The 17666-nt window shown below is 40.9% G+C and overlaps 1 long non-coding RNA gene across 1 annotated transcript in view; it reads right to left on the minus strand.

The window, feature by feature from the left end:
* Positions 1–436: 436 nt before the first annotated feature.
* LOC130574978 (uncharacterized) overlaps positions 437–17666 on the minus strand; it is a 57526-nt gene continuing 40296 nt past the window's right edge. Inside the window, exons 6-7 of the long non-coding RNA XR_008965500.1 lie at positions 1700–1796; positions 437–1033 (exon numbers count right to left, since the gene is read on the minus strand). This is a non-coding gene — a long non-coding RNA (uncharacterized LOC130574978). The remainder of the gene's footprint in view (positions 1034–1699; positions 1797–17666) is intronic.

A 17666-nucleotide genomic window follows, 5' to 3' on the forward strand; every position in this document is an offset into this window, starting at 1 on the left:
CAGCACCAAACCTGACAGAGCTCAAGAAATGTTTGGACAATGCKCTCAGGCCCATGGTGTGAGTTTTGGGGATGGTCCCACAGGGCCARGAGTTGGACTCAGTGAYRATGGTGGGTCTCTTCCAACTCAGCATATTCTGTGATTTTGTGATTCCYTTCTGGACTGAAGAGCCAGACTGTGTTTATACGACTGCAGCCTCATTGCACAGAAAGAGATCCTTAGTGCAACCAGCTGCAGAATTCAGTCTTTTAAGTCTGTTTCATCCTTCCAAACACATGTTGCAACACAGTCACTATTATTAGAGTTTAACTCATCAGATCCGAGCTCCGAATGGAGATGAATTGCAGTCTGAGATGCACTACTTAGCATTTTAAATGCTCTACAGACAGTATCTTTGCCTGATCTGCTCARTGCAGGCTCTGTTTTTTGGGGAAGTTTTACAACCTTATTTAACATGGAGAAGCTCTGTCAGTCCCTGCAGGGACTCCTGATGATCTCTGCTTGTCACTAACTTTGTTAGTCTGGTTGCTTTTCAATTATCTGTTAGTCACCACCACCAGCAGCCTTGAAAGAATTGATTGAAAGCCTCACAATCAAATGGTATCAATCTGGAACCAAGGAGAAGATATTTTTATTCCAAACCCACGGAAATAGAGATCATAATGGAAAAAAAAAATAAAAATTCCAACACTCCAAGTCAAAGGTAATGGAAAGGGTGTTAAATACATAGATGCAAGCAACTCARTGTTGCAGTTTTCTACTTGTTTTCTATCTATTTCTTTCCTGCCAGACAGCAAAACTGTGAGTTCATCTCCTGGAAATATTTATGGGATGGTGTACACAAATTTTGCATTTCCTAAGATAAAACAAACCTCCCAAGATAAACATTATTAAAAGGTTGTTGAAAAACACCAAAGGATAATATCAAGTTTTTATTAATAGTTAATAAAGGACAGACTAAAAGCAAAACCTTGCATCCATTTCTCCTTCACTGCTGTAGTCTGGCATTCTTTCATGTTGTTACACAACCACCCTAGGAGGAAGAAAAGAAAGGTTATTACCCMTTTTATTTATTCACAGAAAGAGAAGTGACTCCTATTTAAATAGAGARGGTGAAGTTGTATGCTATAGATCTTGYTCTTCTCTCCCCAAAATCATCTTCYTYTSCTTTGCCAGATCTGACAATCAGACACTTTCCTGAATTCAATTCATCTCACAAACCTGGCAGAMAACTAATGTGGAAAAAGTATGAATATTTTTCTGTGTGAATTGAACTGGCTCAACCAAATATCAGCTGAACACTAAAGCATGTAAAGGGGAGGAAATCCCCAGGTGCAGAAAGGCGAGTTAAGAAAAGAAGGAATGGGTTTGCCTTTTGTTTTTGACAACAGTTGATAACTTCATTCAGAGACCAYATCAGAGGAGGGAGCTGGATCTGGTTTGTGCCTTCAATGTAGAATCATCCTATATCTCATATTAGTTATGGCCAGGGCTTAACCCCTCGTGTTTTGAGAAGGGTATTTTATGGTCTGAGCWGGCAGGCTGAGAGCTGGAAGATTCATAACCACTATTCCTTGTTTTGTGGAGGGATTCATGTATGAGAGAATATCCAACATAGCCCTGAGTAAAAGGGAGGTGTCATTTCTGAGCAAAACAGGAAAATTCCTTCAAACAATAAATGTTATTGGCAGCTACTTACTCTAAATTACTGTTTTATACTCTGGAGAGAACGGACCCTCTTTAAAAGCTCAGCTCCTTTATTAAGGTGTTAGGAGTTATTCCAAGGATGCAATTACCTGAAACATAGAAGATGCTTAACTTTATTTTTTATGGAGCATTATTCCAGTAAGGAATATTATTCTGTGACCTTCAAAACAAATTTTGCTGGCATAAGTGACATGGTGGCAAACAAGTAAGCAATTATAATCTGACTTTTCCAAAGTAGCCAACAGATTGCATAAAGACACACAAAGAAAATCACACAGAAAATCAAATATACCCAAACAAAGTCAAGAAAAGCTAAGAGAAAACTGAAATTCACAATCCCACTGCTTAACATACTAAAATTTGGGGRAAAATTATAAAATTATTTGAGTACACTTCAAATGCTACAAAGCAGAAAAAAACCCAAAGACACAACTTAGTGGTTTTCATCCAAATCACCTTGGAAAAAAAGCAAACAATGGAATGTAATTTTCCTGCCCAAAACAGCACAGTTAAGGATTTGTTTCCATTTTCCCCACTTGACCAGGTTTATACTGTGGATCCTCTTTTTGTAGTGTTTTTTGTCCATAGCATAACAGCCCTTGGTGACAGCAGCACATGGCACCGTGTTATTGCAGACCGTAGCTCTATCAATTACACCACAATGGCTTTAACAGAGAAACTTGCTTTATTTCTTCTCTGCTTTCTATTATGTTTCCTCCCAGTTCTTGCATCAAATCAAATCATTCAGATACACTGAAATTTTATAATTGCTGGTCTCCTGCCCTTTGTGATGTCCCTTTCCTGTTCTGCAGCACTGGTCATAGTTTTCCCAAAGCATTTTTCTTGCTGTGGCATTGGAGCAGTCCTTTGTTGTGATATAGCAGAACTCAGAAGCTGGAGAAGAAAAAGGAGTGACAAGAAGACACAAAATTCAAGACCCTCCTGCATTTCTCAGGTCAAAGCACTTCTCAGATGATACCTGTGCTAGACAGAGCTGGACATGGCAGCCAGARTCCTTCTCCATCAATCCAGGCATGGTGAGACCACACACCACGGAGATACAGATGAGTATTTGCCAGCTCTATGCATACTAGGGTATCTCCTGCCTTTCCAGGGAGTCATCTAGTTTACTGAAACAAAAATTGTCTCCTTGCTGTGTGCAAACTATTTCAATAGAGGTGTAGCCAAYGTCTGGCTCTCAAACCTTTTGGATCCAGCCACACATCCACAGCCTTACTTGAGTCAGCTTTACTGCGGTGTAACAGCTACTTGTTTGGATGAAAAGAAGCTGTATTTTCTCTTTCTCCCACTGGGAGAAGCCCAGGCACTATATTCCATTAAGTTCTATTCATTTTCATCKTGACCTGAATCATGGGGATTGAAGTCTCATCTCCCATGGAGTCCTGTTAACCAGGAGCAACTTCAGTAAGGCCAGTGGGGTATCATTACACAGCCAGCTGCTTTTCCTTCTAGCACAGCAGGGYGATGGAAGAGCTTTAAGGCAACAGGGGACCGCCCTACAAGGAGGTAATACTCATATATAAATGGATTTTAAAACTTCTCCTTTTTCACCTRCAGAGTTGTGCAAAGTGGTAATAATGAGACATAATACTGTGCTGCACTTCCCCAGCGATGTATTTGTTAAATAAAAGATGATCAAGAAACATTCTGTCATTGTRTGGCCAGGCAGCACCGTGACCACAGCTGAACTGTACAAACTTTGCCCTCAAATGTGTAACCCTCAACTGGAAATGTCATTTTGGATGTGGGGTTTTTGCCAGKTCACAACTAATGTAACATCAGTTCACAGTGTGTGACCTAATGTAACATTTTCATAACGTGAAATGAAGAATGTGTGTCAACTTCCTTCGGTGCAACATCAGGATTTGCAGGTGCAAAGTCTACTGTGTACAGGGGCATAGAGGGGGCCAAATCCAGGGCAGCCTTGTCTGTGCTGTCGGTTGGAAAATCTGGACCACGTGCTATCCCCCAGGCATCACTCGACAGAGTGCAGCTTGGCACATTTCCATGTCATGCCACACACCATGTTAGCATTTAAACATTACTGATTGACTGTCTTGTGCTGCCCCTTTCCCAGATGTTTTTTGTTCACTGGTAGCTGGGGTCCACGTGATCTTGCAGAAGCATTGAACCAGCAATGGAGCACAACTTGACCATCTACTTACTGGCTGAAGGACCAATGGTGAAGAGCTCTGAAACTCAGACAAAAGATGCTCTGTGAGGAGAAAACAATATGAYTGTACCTTGTTCATCTCTCTGACAAGCTGTGACTCAAATACACAYGTCAAAGATTGAACTGAGTGAAAAGCTTTTTCTTTTTGGGATTTTTTTTAACTTCTGATAAATGATAGCTCCACTTCACTGGCTAAAGTGCATATAGTACTGTTCAAAATTAAAACCACAGTAGCAGCRGAAGGACTTAATGCACTAATAGAAATGTCCCTTACTTTTTGCAGTCTATCTTCCCCTCCTTTGAAGGATATAATGTAGTCGAGGGTGAAATTTTAGGCCTTATTGTGATTAGAGGGGTGCAGAATCACTGTGCCTCACTGAAAAGTGACAGCAGCCAAATAAGGAAGAGAAACAAAACAAAAGGCAAAATTAGATCACAAACGTAAACTAAAATATCCTAAGAYAGGAAATAGAAAAAAATGTGTGAAGGTATTTGATTTRCTTGAAAKACGTTGATATGTTCCATACCATCTRTTAAAATACTCTGCTTTCTGCCCTCTCTTCCCTTCGTTCTGAAGRTGCTGCAGCCCCCAGTCCCATGGTGCTGTGATTTAGACAGAAGTGACCTTTATGAACTCCACGAGTGCAGCCTCCCAATGCAAGCACTTCACAGGCACAGAATGAATCATTTCCCATCAACAAGGGACAAGAAGTYAGCTCAGATGGATGCACTGAGAGAGACCAAGGTGATATCAGCCTGACAAGCTGAAGTAGCAGTGTATCACATAGCAAATTGCTTTTGAAAGTTTTGTTGGTGTTGCAGGAGAGATTTTATGCTGCCTTTTCATCCCGGCTGTTGTGTGACATTTTAAAGAGAGGGACTCAAAGTTCTAATTCCTTTCTGAGTGCAAAAGGATGTGTTTTAGCAGAAAGAGTTGTCTGCTACCTGTCAGATCCACCCACCTGGGCTGGATTCAGCCACTGGTTCACTTAAAGGTCTTAGCCCTGTTTCCCACAATATCTTTAGTAAGTGATTCTCCCTTCCTACCAAATATCTCTTTGGGCCAAGAACTCAGATCATTACAGAGCTTTAGCCACATTGCAGGGTAACAGAGAGGGAGGTCACAGATTTTATGGATCTTTTCCACCTTTATATGAAAAATGTATAAGGGATTTTTTTTTAAATGTTATTTAGAAAAAATATATTTTACTTTATTTATGGAAAAGAAGTATTTTCCATATTTGGAGGAAGAGTACTGATCTTGTAACCAGATGTGGAASTCAAACTTCCCCTTGGCCTTTCTGTCACATATTGATTCATCCTTTTTGCAGTAARCCACTTGGAACAGGACCCCAGGGATCTGAGACCTGGTATCTCCTGAGAGGTCTTGGGAAGGTTCCATCTCTTCAGCCACTTCTCAGGATTCTTTGTGCCATCCATTATCATGGGTGAATGAGAAATGTCTTTATGTCCTTATTCCCTTTTGGACATGGATACRAGGGAAGGTAAAAGCCAGGGCTTTCCACATACTGTGACTTTTATTACACAAAAAAATACTCAAAGGCCTTGCATAACCAAAATAGACCCTTTGTAAGAATCTGTAGCTTTGACTCCTTAATTTCTAGTCTAATTTCAGAGTGCTCAATAGTGATCCCAAGCGGAACTCCAAATTTGAACATCCCCTTTCCGTCCCTACTTGGTTTTTTTACTGCCACACATATTTCTGTATTTTGYGATTTCCTGCACTTGGCTAGGGCAKAAAGGGTTTCTTCTCCAGCAGGTACTCTAACGTGACACACATTTTTATGTCACCACTGAATTTAGCCCAGTATACCTGACCATTGCAAGAACCACTTGATCCTCTTTCTCATCTTCAGATGAATTCACTCCACTAATTGTGAAAGGGTCATTTCCCTAATGATACCATTTTACCCTTGCTGCCCACACCACACCTTCAGAGTTTAGCAATTAGTACAAATTGGAGAGTACAGATGAATCACTCAGAAGTTCAATAGCTGCCTGACTTTCCTCATTTGACTTGCAAGAGAGGCTTTATTTTTTTGCTCATACCCCACTCCCAGGCCTGCAAAGTGCTCTTCAGCAGAAATACTGTGGTGTGCAAGGCTTGGTTTCCCTGTCAGACTGCGGGCAGGAGACTCTCATTTGTGTGGGCTGTCCCCATTTTCACCTCGGGCTGCACACTACACCAGAATAGAAAACATGAGTCAAAAGGTTAAGGGTTAAACTGTTAAAAACAGAAGAAGAGAAAATTCATTCAGAAAATACTGGTTCCTAATGGATGAGAGGAAGTACTGTACAATTTCTTGTAAAGTCACAATGGCCAGCTCAACAGAGGAAACCCCTCCCATCAGTGGCTTGTACAATGCCTCCTGTAGCCTGAACAGCTGCCAAGTCATGACCATGCAGTTAAGAGAGTGCAACAAAGAACCTCAAATCAAGGGCACATTTCCATCTTCCGGTCCAGCTTAGCTCCCAATCTATTTTTTTTTCTTCTTCCTCTTGCATTAATTATAACAACATAAGCCTTCTTAGTGATTTTCCTTTCTTACGAGCTGAAAAAAAGAGCTTCTCTACATGGAAGCAAAGCCATGGTTTCCACAAGACTTGCTGAGCCAACCTAATCACTGACTGATTTGGGAGCTGCCCCATTCTCCCAGCTTGGCTTGTGTGCTCTTAACTGCTCACGTTGGGTCTGGCACTCACCAGACCCCCTCCCATGACCTCGTAAACTCAACAGTCTGCTCAAAAACATCACAGCACAAACCCCTGCAGCTTTCTGCTGTGTCAGCCCTCGGAGATGGCGCGGAATATTGGAACCAGTGCAGGGCTGGAGGCCAGAGATGGATGGCTATAAAATCTCTCCCTTTTGGTTACAAAACACCAGTAATTCAGCTCAGCTCTCCAGGAAACCGCAGAGTCAATGTGCCTGTGATAGAGATTACAGTGTCTGTGATAGAGAATCATCAGAGATTACAGTGTGCTGAGGTCCCTATGCTGTTTACACACATGCATTCAGTGAAAGGCTGGCGTTGTAGGCTGAGATGGGGACTTTCCCGGGATTTCTATCTTGGTAGACTTTGTAGAATAATAATTTTAAATAGGTTCTTCAAACCTCTAATTTCTTCCTTCTCAACTTCCCCTTAAAACCATTTTCTACCRCAGAGCTTCCAAGAAAAAGCCCATGTTGACCTCTCACCACTGTAATTTGCCCTAAATGACCCAAGAGTTGCACAGCTTTGCCCTATTTAACCCAGGTTGGCTCTTTCTCTTTTATTACTGCAAATTCTTTGCAGTAAGAATGGTCAATTCCAGCTGAAATGCTTGGTATCCCATAATTTACTACTTTACCATGAAAAATCAATTCCCACAAAGGAAGTTACATGACAGTATCCTCTCCACATCCTCTCTTCAAAGCATAAGGCATAGGTTTTCCTCTGGTGGTTGTTTAAATATTTTCAGAGAGGAAATCACCATAGCCTCTCCTTCTCAWCCATTCCAAACCTTCATTCTTTTCACCATGACACTGTCCAACATCCCTGTGCCTAATGTTCAGCTGAATTTTCTGTTCCTGAACTTATGCCCATCACTTCTTGTCCTGTCTTCCACAGACATGAAAAATGTAACTTTTTTTCTCCTTGTGGTAGTCCCTACATAACTCTACTACTATTACATTCCACCTGAGTTTTCTCTTCTTTAGGGTTAAAGKTCCAACTGTCTCAAACTTCTCTTACAAGTTCATGTTTTCTAAGTCTCTGGATGTAAACAATGGGGTTTTTGTTCACAGATTTCTTCTGTTAGCTTGACAATTAGTCTACCACTTTCTGACTGTGCTGTCATGATGGAAAGAGCMTTTCTGCACTTATCTGAAGGTTCASTAGACAGAAGAATTATCATAGATCTTGATGAGAAATAGGAAGCTTATCTTTCCTTTTTCTCCCCCAGCAGCAGGACATTGTCACCTTGTGTGCGGTTGAGGATGCAGACTAGCTCAAAGATATTGGTTTTTGCAAAATTGCTGCCTGGTTAGTTATTCCCCTCAGTGTATGCATATATTCCTAGAKGTATGCTGTAGACTGTACCTGGGACATGACTCCAAAGTGCAAGACACAGCACTTTTCTGTTTTAAATAGCATCATATTTACTTTGCATTTTTTTTCTTGTTTTCCATCACACCTGTAGCCTCTTCTGGCCACTGAGATTGGAGGTTCGGTGAGAACATTTCATTGCAGATGATACATGTCAACAGTGAAAGAYAGAAAASAGYCCCTTGTAGAAAYACACTGAGTACAGCTTTCCATTTCRAAATAAATCATCAATAACTGTTTTCTGAAAACAGTTTTACAGATAGTTTTGCTTACTGCAGTTCTATCTTGCACTATCTGTATRGTATCTATCTTCTATTTTCTAGTCCTCTCTCATCCATAGAAAGGGCATATGAGTCAGAGTAAAAAGTCTTACTAAAAATTAGAATATTTACTGCTTCACCCTTACTCCCAAAGCACCTTACTGTGAGATGGAAGAAATTCAGAAGGGTTTGACAATTTTTTCCAGTTTTATTTCCTTTTCAGTTCCTGCAAGATTCAGCACAATTGATTCCCAAAAGGAAGTATAAGTGTCCCCAAATTTCTTGAAAGATGTATGGCAATATCAATACACTCAAAGACTGCTTTTCATGAGATTGTTTCACACACTTTGCAAGAATGTCCAAATGAAGGAGAAAGCCATATAACTCAGATGCTGACAATACTCCTAGGCTTTTCCATGACTCAACCTAAATCGAACTTATTGGMTAGCCTTCTGCTGAGTTATTTTTAGCTTTTATCAACTCATGCATTTTCTTCCTGCAAGCTGAGCAAATTTCCACAAAGTCTCCTCAGAGCAGAGGTTGCAAATATGAAAAGAAAAAAAAGAAAAAGGAAGTGTGAAAGATTCCTTCACAAATATTATTTAGCAACAGAGAATGGTGTGGGGTTGTCAAGAGATGTCRTGTTGTAAGTCACCTTTAATGGTTTTAGAGGTAACAGGTCACTTACTGAGTTGTTTTGGTTTGATTTGGGGGATTTTGKTTGGGGCTTTTTTGATTTTCAACAAAAATTAGTGGGATTTGTGAGACCACTCAGTGACAGGAAACAGTCCAAATGAAGGCGCCAGAAACTGGAATTCATTTAAAATTAAAAATAAAATCCTGCTTCAATTTTGAGTGTCTTTTGCAGAAAACCTTTTCTTCACCTTCACTGATTTGGGATGTAGACATTGGCAAAGCCATTATTGTTGCATGCTATCAAGGAGCAACTKCTAGAAAGTAATAGAGAAATAGTTAAAATAGTGCATATTGCATTCTTGACACAGACTTCATTAAAAATGGGCTCCTAGGCTTCTGTGATGCAGATACTTTTTTCTTGCAGTTTTAGACTATGTCACTACTAAGATTTTTTAATYAGACATTCTATCTGTCAGAATAGATTCATTCACTTGGAAGGGAACTACTGTGAGTGTCTAGTCCAGCCTGACCACTTCAGGGCTGACCAGAGTTACAGCYTGTTGTTGAGGGCATTGTCCAAATACCTCTGAAACACTGACAGGTTTGAGGCACTSAGCACCTCTCCAGAAAGCCTCTTCTGGTATTTGACCACTCTCTTGGTATAGAAATGTTTYCTAATGTTCAGTCAGAAWCTCCCCTGGCACAGCTTTSCACCATTCCCACATGTCCTGTCACTGGACACCAGGGAGTGGTGGCTCAGCTCCTGGTGCCCACCAGAGCCACTCTGTCAGTTCCCTCCACAGCTGGACAGGAGGGACAAAGTGTGACAAAAGGCTCATGGACTGAGACAAGTGCAGGGACAGATCACTCACCAGTTGGACCTGGCTGGCATTGGGCATGGGGGGCTCCCAGCAGCTTCTCACAAACCCACCTTCATAGCCTCCCCACTGCCAAAATTTCACCCTGCAAACCCAGCGCACAGGAAGAAGAACTCAGCACCTCCCTCTCCCCTTCCTCTCAGGAAGCTGCAATGAGGCCACCCCTCAGCCTCCTTTTCTTCAAACCAGACAAACCCAGAKTTCTCAGCTGCTCCTCACAGGACATGCCCTCCAGTCYTATACCCAGCTTTGTTGCCCTCCTCTGSATGCTTTCAAGGACCTTCACAACCTTCTKAAAKGGTGTGGGGCACAGCAGATTTGGGAGGRCCAAGGACTGAGCAGAGGTGAGCTCTGCAGCCCCAGAGTCAGCTGCTGGCAGTGCAGGGGAGCAGGATGCACCCGCAGGATGTCGAAAGAGGAACAGTGTCTGCCTCATTTATCAGCCTCACTGTGGCTGCAGGTGATACTGCAGGCTCAGCTCCCAGTGTCTCACACGAAACAAAGCTCTTCTGCTGAAGCTGTACGTTTGTGAGGYGTGAGCTGAGGTGGGATCTTTGCAGTGTGCCTGTGAGCGATGTGGAGGGTAAATACAGGCCAAATCAAAAAGCACACTACAGCAAAAACCAGCTCTCAATCTCATCTTCTCAGTTTAGTTGTGCCAGGGAAGGAGGAAGCAGTGCTTGTGTTATCGATGCAAAGGTGTGAGCCAACACCTGCTTACTTGCCAGAGTTCCTCAGAGAAAAGTTTCTCAGCAGTCCCAGAGTTTCAGCCTTTCAGTTTCAGGACTCTGCTGCGTTATCCCCAAACCCAGACTGATGAGAGTATGACCCATGATCCTCATCACCCAGCACCYTCTCTCTGTGCATCTCATCTTTCAAGAGGGCTCATTCCAAGATGCATGTCAGGACTGCTTTACTCCCTTGCCCGCTGCTCATACCAGGTCATTCTTGGTGAGCTAATCACAAAAATTAATGAACCACATCCCTATGAAGAGAAACCCTGGAAACTCAAGAGGTGCCTTCTACAGTGTTTGCTTCATAGAGGTAGAATAAATTCCAGCCAGKTCACATCAAATTGCCTCGGAGCAGGGCTCTTTCCCTGATGAAGCACACAAAGCTGATTTGAAGGTGTCTTTTCTATTTGYTTCTGGTTCTCCTGCCCACTGTTCTTTTATTGCAACCCCAGCAAAGAGTGTCTGGGGATGGAGATTGAGCTGGGCATACACTAAAGGCAAGTCTCAGTCTTCTCAAAACACCAAACCGCCAACATYAGTGTCACAATTCATATTTGAAGATCTGATCGCTCTGTAACTGGCTGATGAGCACTTAAAAGTGAGGGTCTTTACACAGATAAYGGTCTTTTGGAAAATGCATTTCATTAATTTATTTTGACTAAACTTAGTCTGACATTAGGACACAAGAATGAAAAGAAAAATAAATACATGAATCAATATTTGCTTACACAGGCTAGGCAATTACTGTGTATTTGAGATGTTCATTTTTCCATCTTATAAGTTAATTAGCATGGAGAATTAAAAAATAGCTAAATTCACTGCACCAGTCATGCTCCTGCTGACAGCAGGACAAGTTTTGTATTGAACGGGAATAATATTTAACATTCCCTATGAAGTCAGAAACCATCTTTTACCTGTTCTCTGGCAATGTAATTCAGTACCTGACACCTTCCCTTATGAATCAAGAGAAACATAAAAACTATTGAGTAAATCTCTCTACCTTTACTAGCGTGTGTGTTTTAGGCATCGTTTTGAGAACTTGGACTTTGGCTTCTTTTCACTTCTAGAAGCTAATGGAGCTTCTCCTGGATAACATAACTGTACGCTTTCATCTAACATAGCCAGGGGGTAGTTAGTTGGGTATTTTTAATGAAGATATTTAACAACTGACTCATAARCCTGAGCTCCATCAGTAGTTGAGGTGCCTTTACTGAGACTGTACTATTTAATACATTGATTACAAGTATTTTCTATTCCTTGCACTGATCTGATTCCTCACTGCTTTGATATTAATGTGGCTATGTGGAAAGATGYGAAGGTGCAGATAACTAAACTTTGTCTTTTGTCTGCATTTGACAAGAGACAGCAATTGCTAGGCTAAGTCAACAGATGTGAATGTTCTGGGATTCCTCACAGTCCARCCTGTGGATGGAGTTTGAGGTGAGTGCCAGCATGCTCCTGACAATATTTGGGGTTTGAATTGACCCTGGCCCAATCAGGGTGTTCCCACAGCAGGGTAACCTTGAGTAAAGTGGAATTGATCTTGTGTGGGCTGTTAGAAGTGGCTCAAATCCAAGTGTAACTGCCAAAGGGTTGGGTTTCCAACAATAATGTGTTTGCTTACAATTTGGAAAGTCTGCTCCTGTCACTGAGACTCCACAGTTACAAGTACCGTGATCTGAGACACTCTGAAGAAGAAATTAAAAGAAAGTCAAGGACAAGTGGAGGTCAAGGGAATATTTCTCTGAGAAATAAAGAATCAGCTCCTGCACTTAATCTCTTACTTTCATGTATTTGACTAAAACACCTCAGTAATATTAAAAATGATCCTCAGTGTGATGTATAGCTTAATAGTATCTTTAATCAGTAGAAGTTAGACTTAAATAAATTTTTAGTTCATAGATTATTGCTGGACCATGTAAGTTGAGGAGATAGGTTTTTTGCTGCCAAAATTTATGACTTATCCATAGTCAGCAGAATAGATAAATTGATGTATGCCTTATCTACAACAAAGAATGTGATTAGGATGAATTCCCAAACAGGTGATTGTGTGAATGATGCAAAAGCCAAGATGCATGTACACACTGAAGGAAGAGCAGATCGGTTTTGGCCCAGGTTCAGCAAAGACACTCCCATGAGCAGAAAGTAGTTACTATGAAACACATCCAGTGTCGGGAAAGTGGAGTAATTACCTGGAATTCAGCCCAATTAGTTTCTGTAAGTTCTGATGTTCTACATGTACCAGAATTATAATGGAAGTGACATTTGATAACGTTTTATCTCAGCCTCAGTCAGCTGGGGCCTGTGCACACAAATAACGAGCGGAAAAGAGTGAAGCAAGAACATTTCTACTCTCCTCTTTTTTTTTTTTTTTTAAGATCAACCACAGGAGTCTGTAGGTGTCAAACCTCATAGTTTTTCAAAATGGTATTCTCATTAATTCATTTTTTTTTCCATTTAAGAATAGAAACACTCTGTTAGTAAGGTAACATTTGCATTGTTAAGCAGTACTTCTAAGTGTTTTCGGTACCTTTTCATAGAAAACAGAAACTTAAAATGAAGACAAAAATAATCCTTTCCCATCAAAAGCTAACTGATTCATACTTTGCTTAAATATTATCAAAATAAGAGAATCCATTATGGCCAGATTCTGAAATGRCAAACAACACAATCAGTTTAAGTAATTGATACTACAAGTTTTTGTAGGTTATTACATGCAGTTATTAATTTATTTTATTAATTTACTTTAATGTATTAATTATTTAAGTTATTACTTAATTTCAGTGCTGATGCAGCAGAGTTAGGATGAGGCTGCAAACCCTTACTCTTCTCACAGCCRGGGTTAATTCATGAGTTTGCATTTGTGAAAATAACTAATTCAGTCCTAGAAGGTGCTGAATAYTGTTGGACCAATGGGAACTAATTGAGAAGATATCAAAAGGGAGAGCCCTGATCTTTGTCACTTCTTGCGATAGCCAATCCTTAYGGAGCGTTCCTTGCTAACTGACGTCACCCTGTCACTTGTGCCACACGACCTGAGGGTTCTCAGGGTGCCAGAGCAGATTTCCACTCGGATCTTGGCAATCCTTCAAGRCCACTGTGCCAAAATACAGTTTTCCTCTTCAAATAAAAATTTGTTGGTAAAGAAAGCATTGTCTGTAAGAAAGATATTGCCCAATCAATCCCGCCAACATGTCACATTGCCTCTACATGAAGCAGCATGTCCCAGCCTTGGCCAGGGATGCAGGAAAACGCAGCAGGTTGGAATTTGCAGCCTGTTTTTGTGATGTTCCTGTTGCAAACTCCTAGCTTGTCATGCAAGGGTTTCCCACACACCTTCCATGGCAGTCACCTGGCTCTGCTCTCAGCTTCCTGAGGAACACAGCGTGGGTGCATGCTCTTGGGTGGGTCAGGAAGCTGCATGGAGAAGCACAGAGGCAAACCARTGCAATTCAGCACTTCTGGTCTCTCCAAGAAAAGCAGCGTCTGCCTACTATGTCTGTATTTCCTGTATTCATGTCCTGACTCTCTGTGTCACCCTTCTGCACTCCCCAGAGGACGATTCTACTGCTCACATCACAACACATCTTTCTGCTAATCTTCCACTGCAGCTTCACCAGCCTGGCCCAGTTAACCAAGGAATGTGCCCCACAACATCTGCAGATACAGCAGGTGTAATCTGAGGTGTCTTGCTGGCCTTTGCATGCAACATCTTCTTTGTAATTCACCTTGATGGGTGATTCTGGCTATTAAATCAACAGAGGTAAATAAAAGAGCAAGACCAGGACAAGGAAAAGAAGACCTATTGCTAGATTTAATTGCAAATTAATATGATTGCAAAACTTTTCACTGCTTCTCATTGCTTTATCAGAAACAATTTAAAGGAAAAATAAAGACGATGATTCTATGAATATCAGGAAAGAAGGCATAGAGGGAAGCAGGTTGTATCTRAAATGTATAAATGTACTTGATCTGCAATAACTCATTAACAACAGGGTCGTACTGTTTATTTTTTACTGCAGCTGTGATTTTTAGGATTAGGCCTATCAATATTTATTCTTGTTTAACAGAAGGCAAACATCCAGTCAGCCCTGGMAAATGCTATCCAGTGAATGGCAATTTCATTACACTTTAGTCACAGAACAAACGTTTGGTTTCTAACAGGAAGGTGAAAGTACAAAACAGGGAGAGCTGGTAACCACTGTGGCTAATTCCATGATAATTCATCTGTTTAAAACCTATGAAGTTCTTATAGATCCCAGTTATCTCCTGTCAATGTAAGGAGCAAAATTTCTGTTCTTTTCATGGAGATAGACTGAACTTTTTCTAGAAATGGGGTCTGGATATGGAACTGTTTTATAGATCAGGCAAAAGTATCTGTAGAAACTGAGATCTTTCTGGAAATTGAAGTTTCCAGATGAGGTTCCTCTTTCAGACAACGTATCTTGGTGTTGCTCAATGGGGTCGAATTGCTGAGAAATAATCTTGATTTTTCAGTGGCATTTCTCTGAAAGTCTCTGCAGGAAAGACCCTGAAAGTCTCCTGCATTTTTCTGTCATATTGTCACTCAGGACTGCTTGCACCTCTGTAGGCTCTGATATCAAGAGCTAATCTAAATTAGCTCTAAATATGTACAAAGTGTTAATATGACTATATGTTTTAAAATAACAAAGCTGAACATCTTACATATCAAATGGAGCCTAAAGAATACAAGATGCATTTGTCAGCATTAACTGAAGAAGGGTTCAAGGGGTGCTCTGTGGCCTTGGCTGTGGGTACAATTCTTTGTTGTTGCATGTCTTTACAGCATTTGAGACACTCACAGTGGCCTTATCCTCACAGCCCTCTGGGACCTAGGAAAGAGTTCCCAGTGCTGTGGGGGCTGGGGAAGGAGAGACATCAGATAATCTGGCCAGAGGACTTGAGGATCTGCACACCCTCACACAGCCTCTCTGCACTCCCTGGAGTGTTCCACCCCACCCCACCTCTGGACTCACAGCATTTTTTGTGTAAAGCACAGCACAGTTTAAGCTCTCCTTCTGTGCAATATTTAAGGACAGGTAAATCACGTAGAATCAGGGAATCATACAGTCACTAAGGTTGGAAAGTACATCTGGCATCCTGGAGTCCAACCATTAATCCAGCACTGCCACATACACCGCTAAACCATATCCCCAAGTGCCACAGCTACACGTTTTTTGGACACTTCAAGGATAGTGACCCAATCACTTCCCTGGGCAGCCTGTTCCAATGTTTGATAACCCTTTCAGTGGTGACACTTTTCCTAATATCCAGCCCAAACCTCCCTAAATGCAACCTGAGGCTGTTTCCTCTTGTCCTGTCACTCGTGGCTTAGAAGAGATTGACCCYSTCCTGGCTACACCCGCCTTTCAATTGTAGAGAGAAATGAGAGCSCCCCTGAGCTTYCTCTTCTCCAGGCTAAACACCTCCAGCTYCCTCAGCTGCTCCAGATTTGTGCTCCTGATCCTTCACCAGCTTTGTCATCCTGCTCTGGACACACTCCATCGTGTAAATGACGGYGAAAATAATCATGGCATTTCTAGGAAAGCCTTTCCAGACGAGAGACATAAGCAGGTATTGATGTGAAGTTAGTCTGACTCCAGGGGTTTAGAGAGGCTTACTATGGCAGAACTGTAAAAATAATGGTGTATGGGGTGCAAATAATTAATAACATTTTTTTAAAGCATTGATCTAGTTTTTAGATTTTAGATACTATTACTCTGTCATATATAAATTTTATGCTACTCAGGGCAGGCAATACTTATAGTGTGTTGCATGGATTGTATTTAGTTGAAAAAACAAGCAAAAAGAAGATTCATTTCTGCTTCCCATTTTTAATATAAAAATATACTTAGGGAGACACAATAATGTGAAAACTGATATTAAAATGAGGAAAAAATTCAGCATATGTTTTCATCTCAGGATGGTTTTGACCACAGGAAAGTATTTGATTATGATAAATGAACTGTATTGCCACTCATGTTAATATAGTACTGTCTAATGATTTTTTTTTAAGTATTCATTTTAACACTGCCAATGTTTACTTAACAGGACATTAATAACACYAGGATATTTATCATATAGGAAATGGCTAATGAAATCTGCTTCATCTGTCAGAGGATGTTTATGTTTCAAGGCTGCACTGGATTGTTTGTGTAGGATTTAGGAGAGGATGGTAGGGTTTTTTGGTGACTAATAATAACAGGAAAATTAAATTACAATTATTATGAATTTTATTATTATTGATTTTATTATTATTGTTATTATTTATATTGCATTAGAACTCCTTTGGGCTTCAGATCAATGCGAGAAGCAGTTCAACTCTTTGCTGAAAGACTTAAGAATGAGAAAAAATACATTTTGTAGTGATGGGACACAGGACTGGGATCAAAAGCTGTCCAGCTCTGCAAATAAGCTGTCTCACTGCCTACGGCTTCTCTGGTGAGCCTTCCTGCAAGTAGCCCTTTGGCTTTGACACATCTCTTTTAAATGCATGGAGTTTATACAATTTCTGCATATTCTTAAAGTGAACAGTTAATTCAGGGCCAAACTGCATCCCATAGATGATGTTTTAAGGAATACTCTATTCAGTGAATTTTCTCCCAATGGCTACTTCAAATTGGATGCAAATATCACAGTTTTTAACCATAACTTTAACCATATACAGCTTCTGGGACCTTTTACCCCTAAGAACTGGAGTACATGGTTTGAACAACAGGAATCTGAAGGATTTCCTTTTGAAAAGCACAAATGCCTTTGCAATTTATAAAACAAATCAGGCATTTGCAAATTATATTTTCCATCTTCCTTTGCAAGACTGAGTTCATCATTTGAGGTTTTCCTTCCTTTCTTGAAAAAAGCTTAAAGTGGTACATCCTTGTTGCAAGGACATGTGAGAGCTGCCAGATTGCATCACAACGGGGACAGGCGTGAGKGCGGAAACAAGATCCCAGATGAGCCGGGGAGCTGCACAAGTTTTTGGTTGTCCTTCACCAACCCTAGGCTTGATCTTCATGAAAACGGGCAAATATTAATGTCTCCCACTGATAAAGTGTGTGGGTTTTGTTTAGGATGCACGTATGCATGTGTGGAATTTGATCCAGCCTGCCACAGAGCAATGTCAGTGATCT

The sequence above is a fragment of the Malurus melanocephalus genome, unplaced genomic scaffold, assembly GCF_030028575.1.
Source record: "Malurus melanocephalus ecotype Western Australia unplaced genomic scaffold, MMel_1.1 scaffold_3, whole genome shotgun sequence".
In the NCBI taxonomy this organism is placed as follows: Eukaryota; Metazoa; Chordata; class Aves; order Passeriformes; family Maluridae; genus Malurus; species Malurus melanocephalus.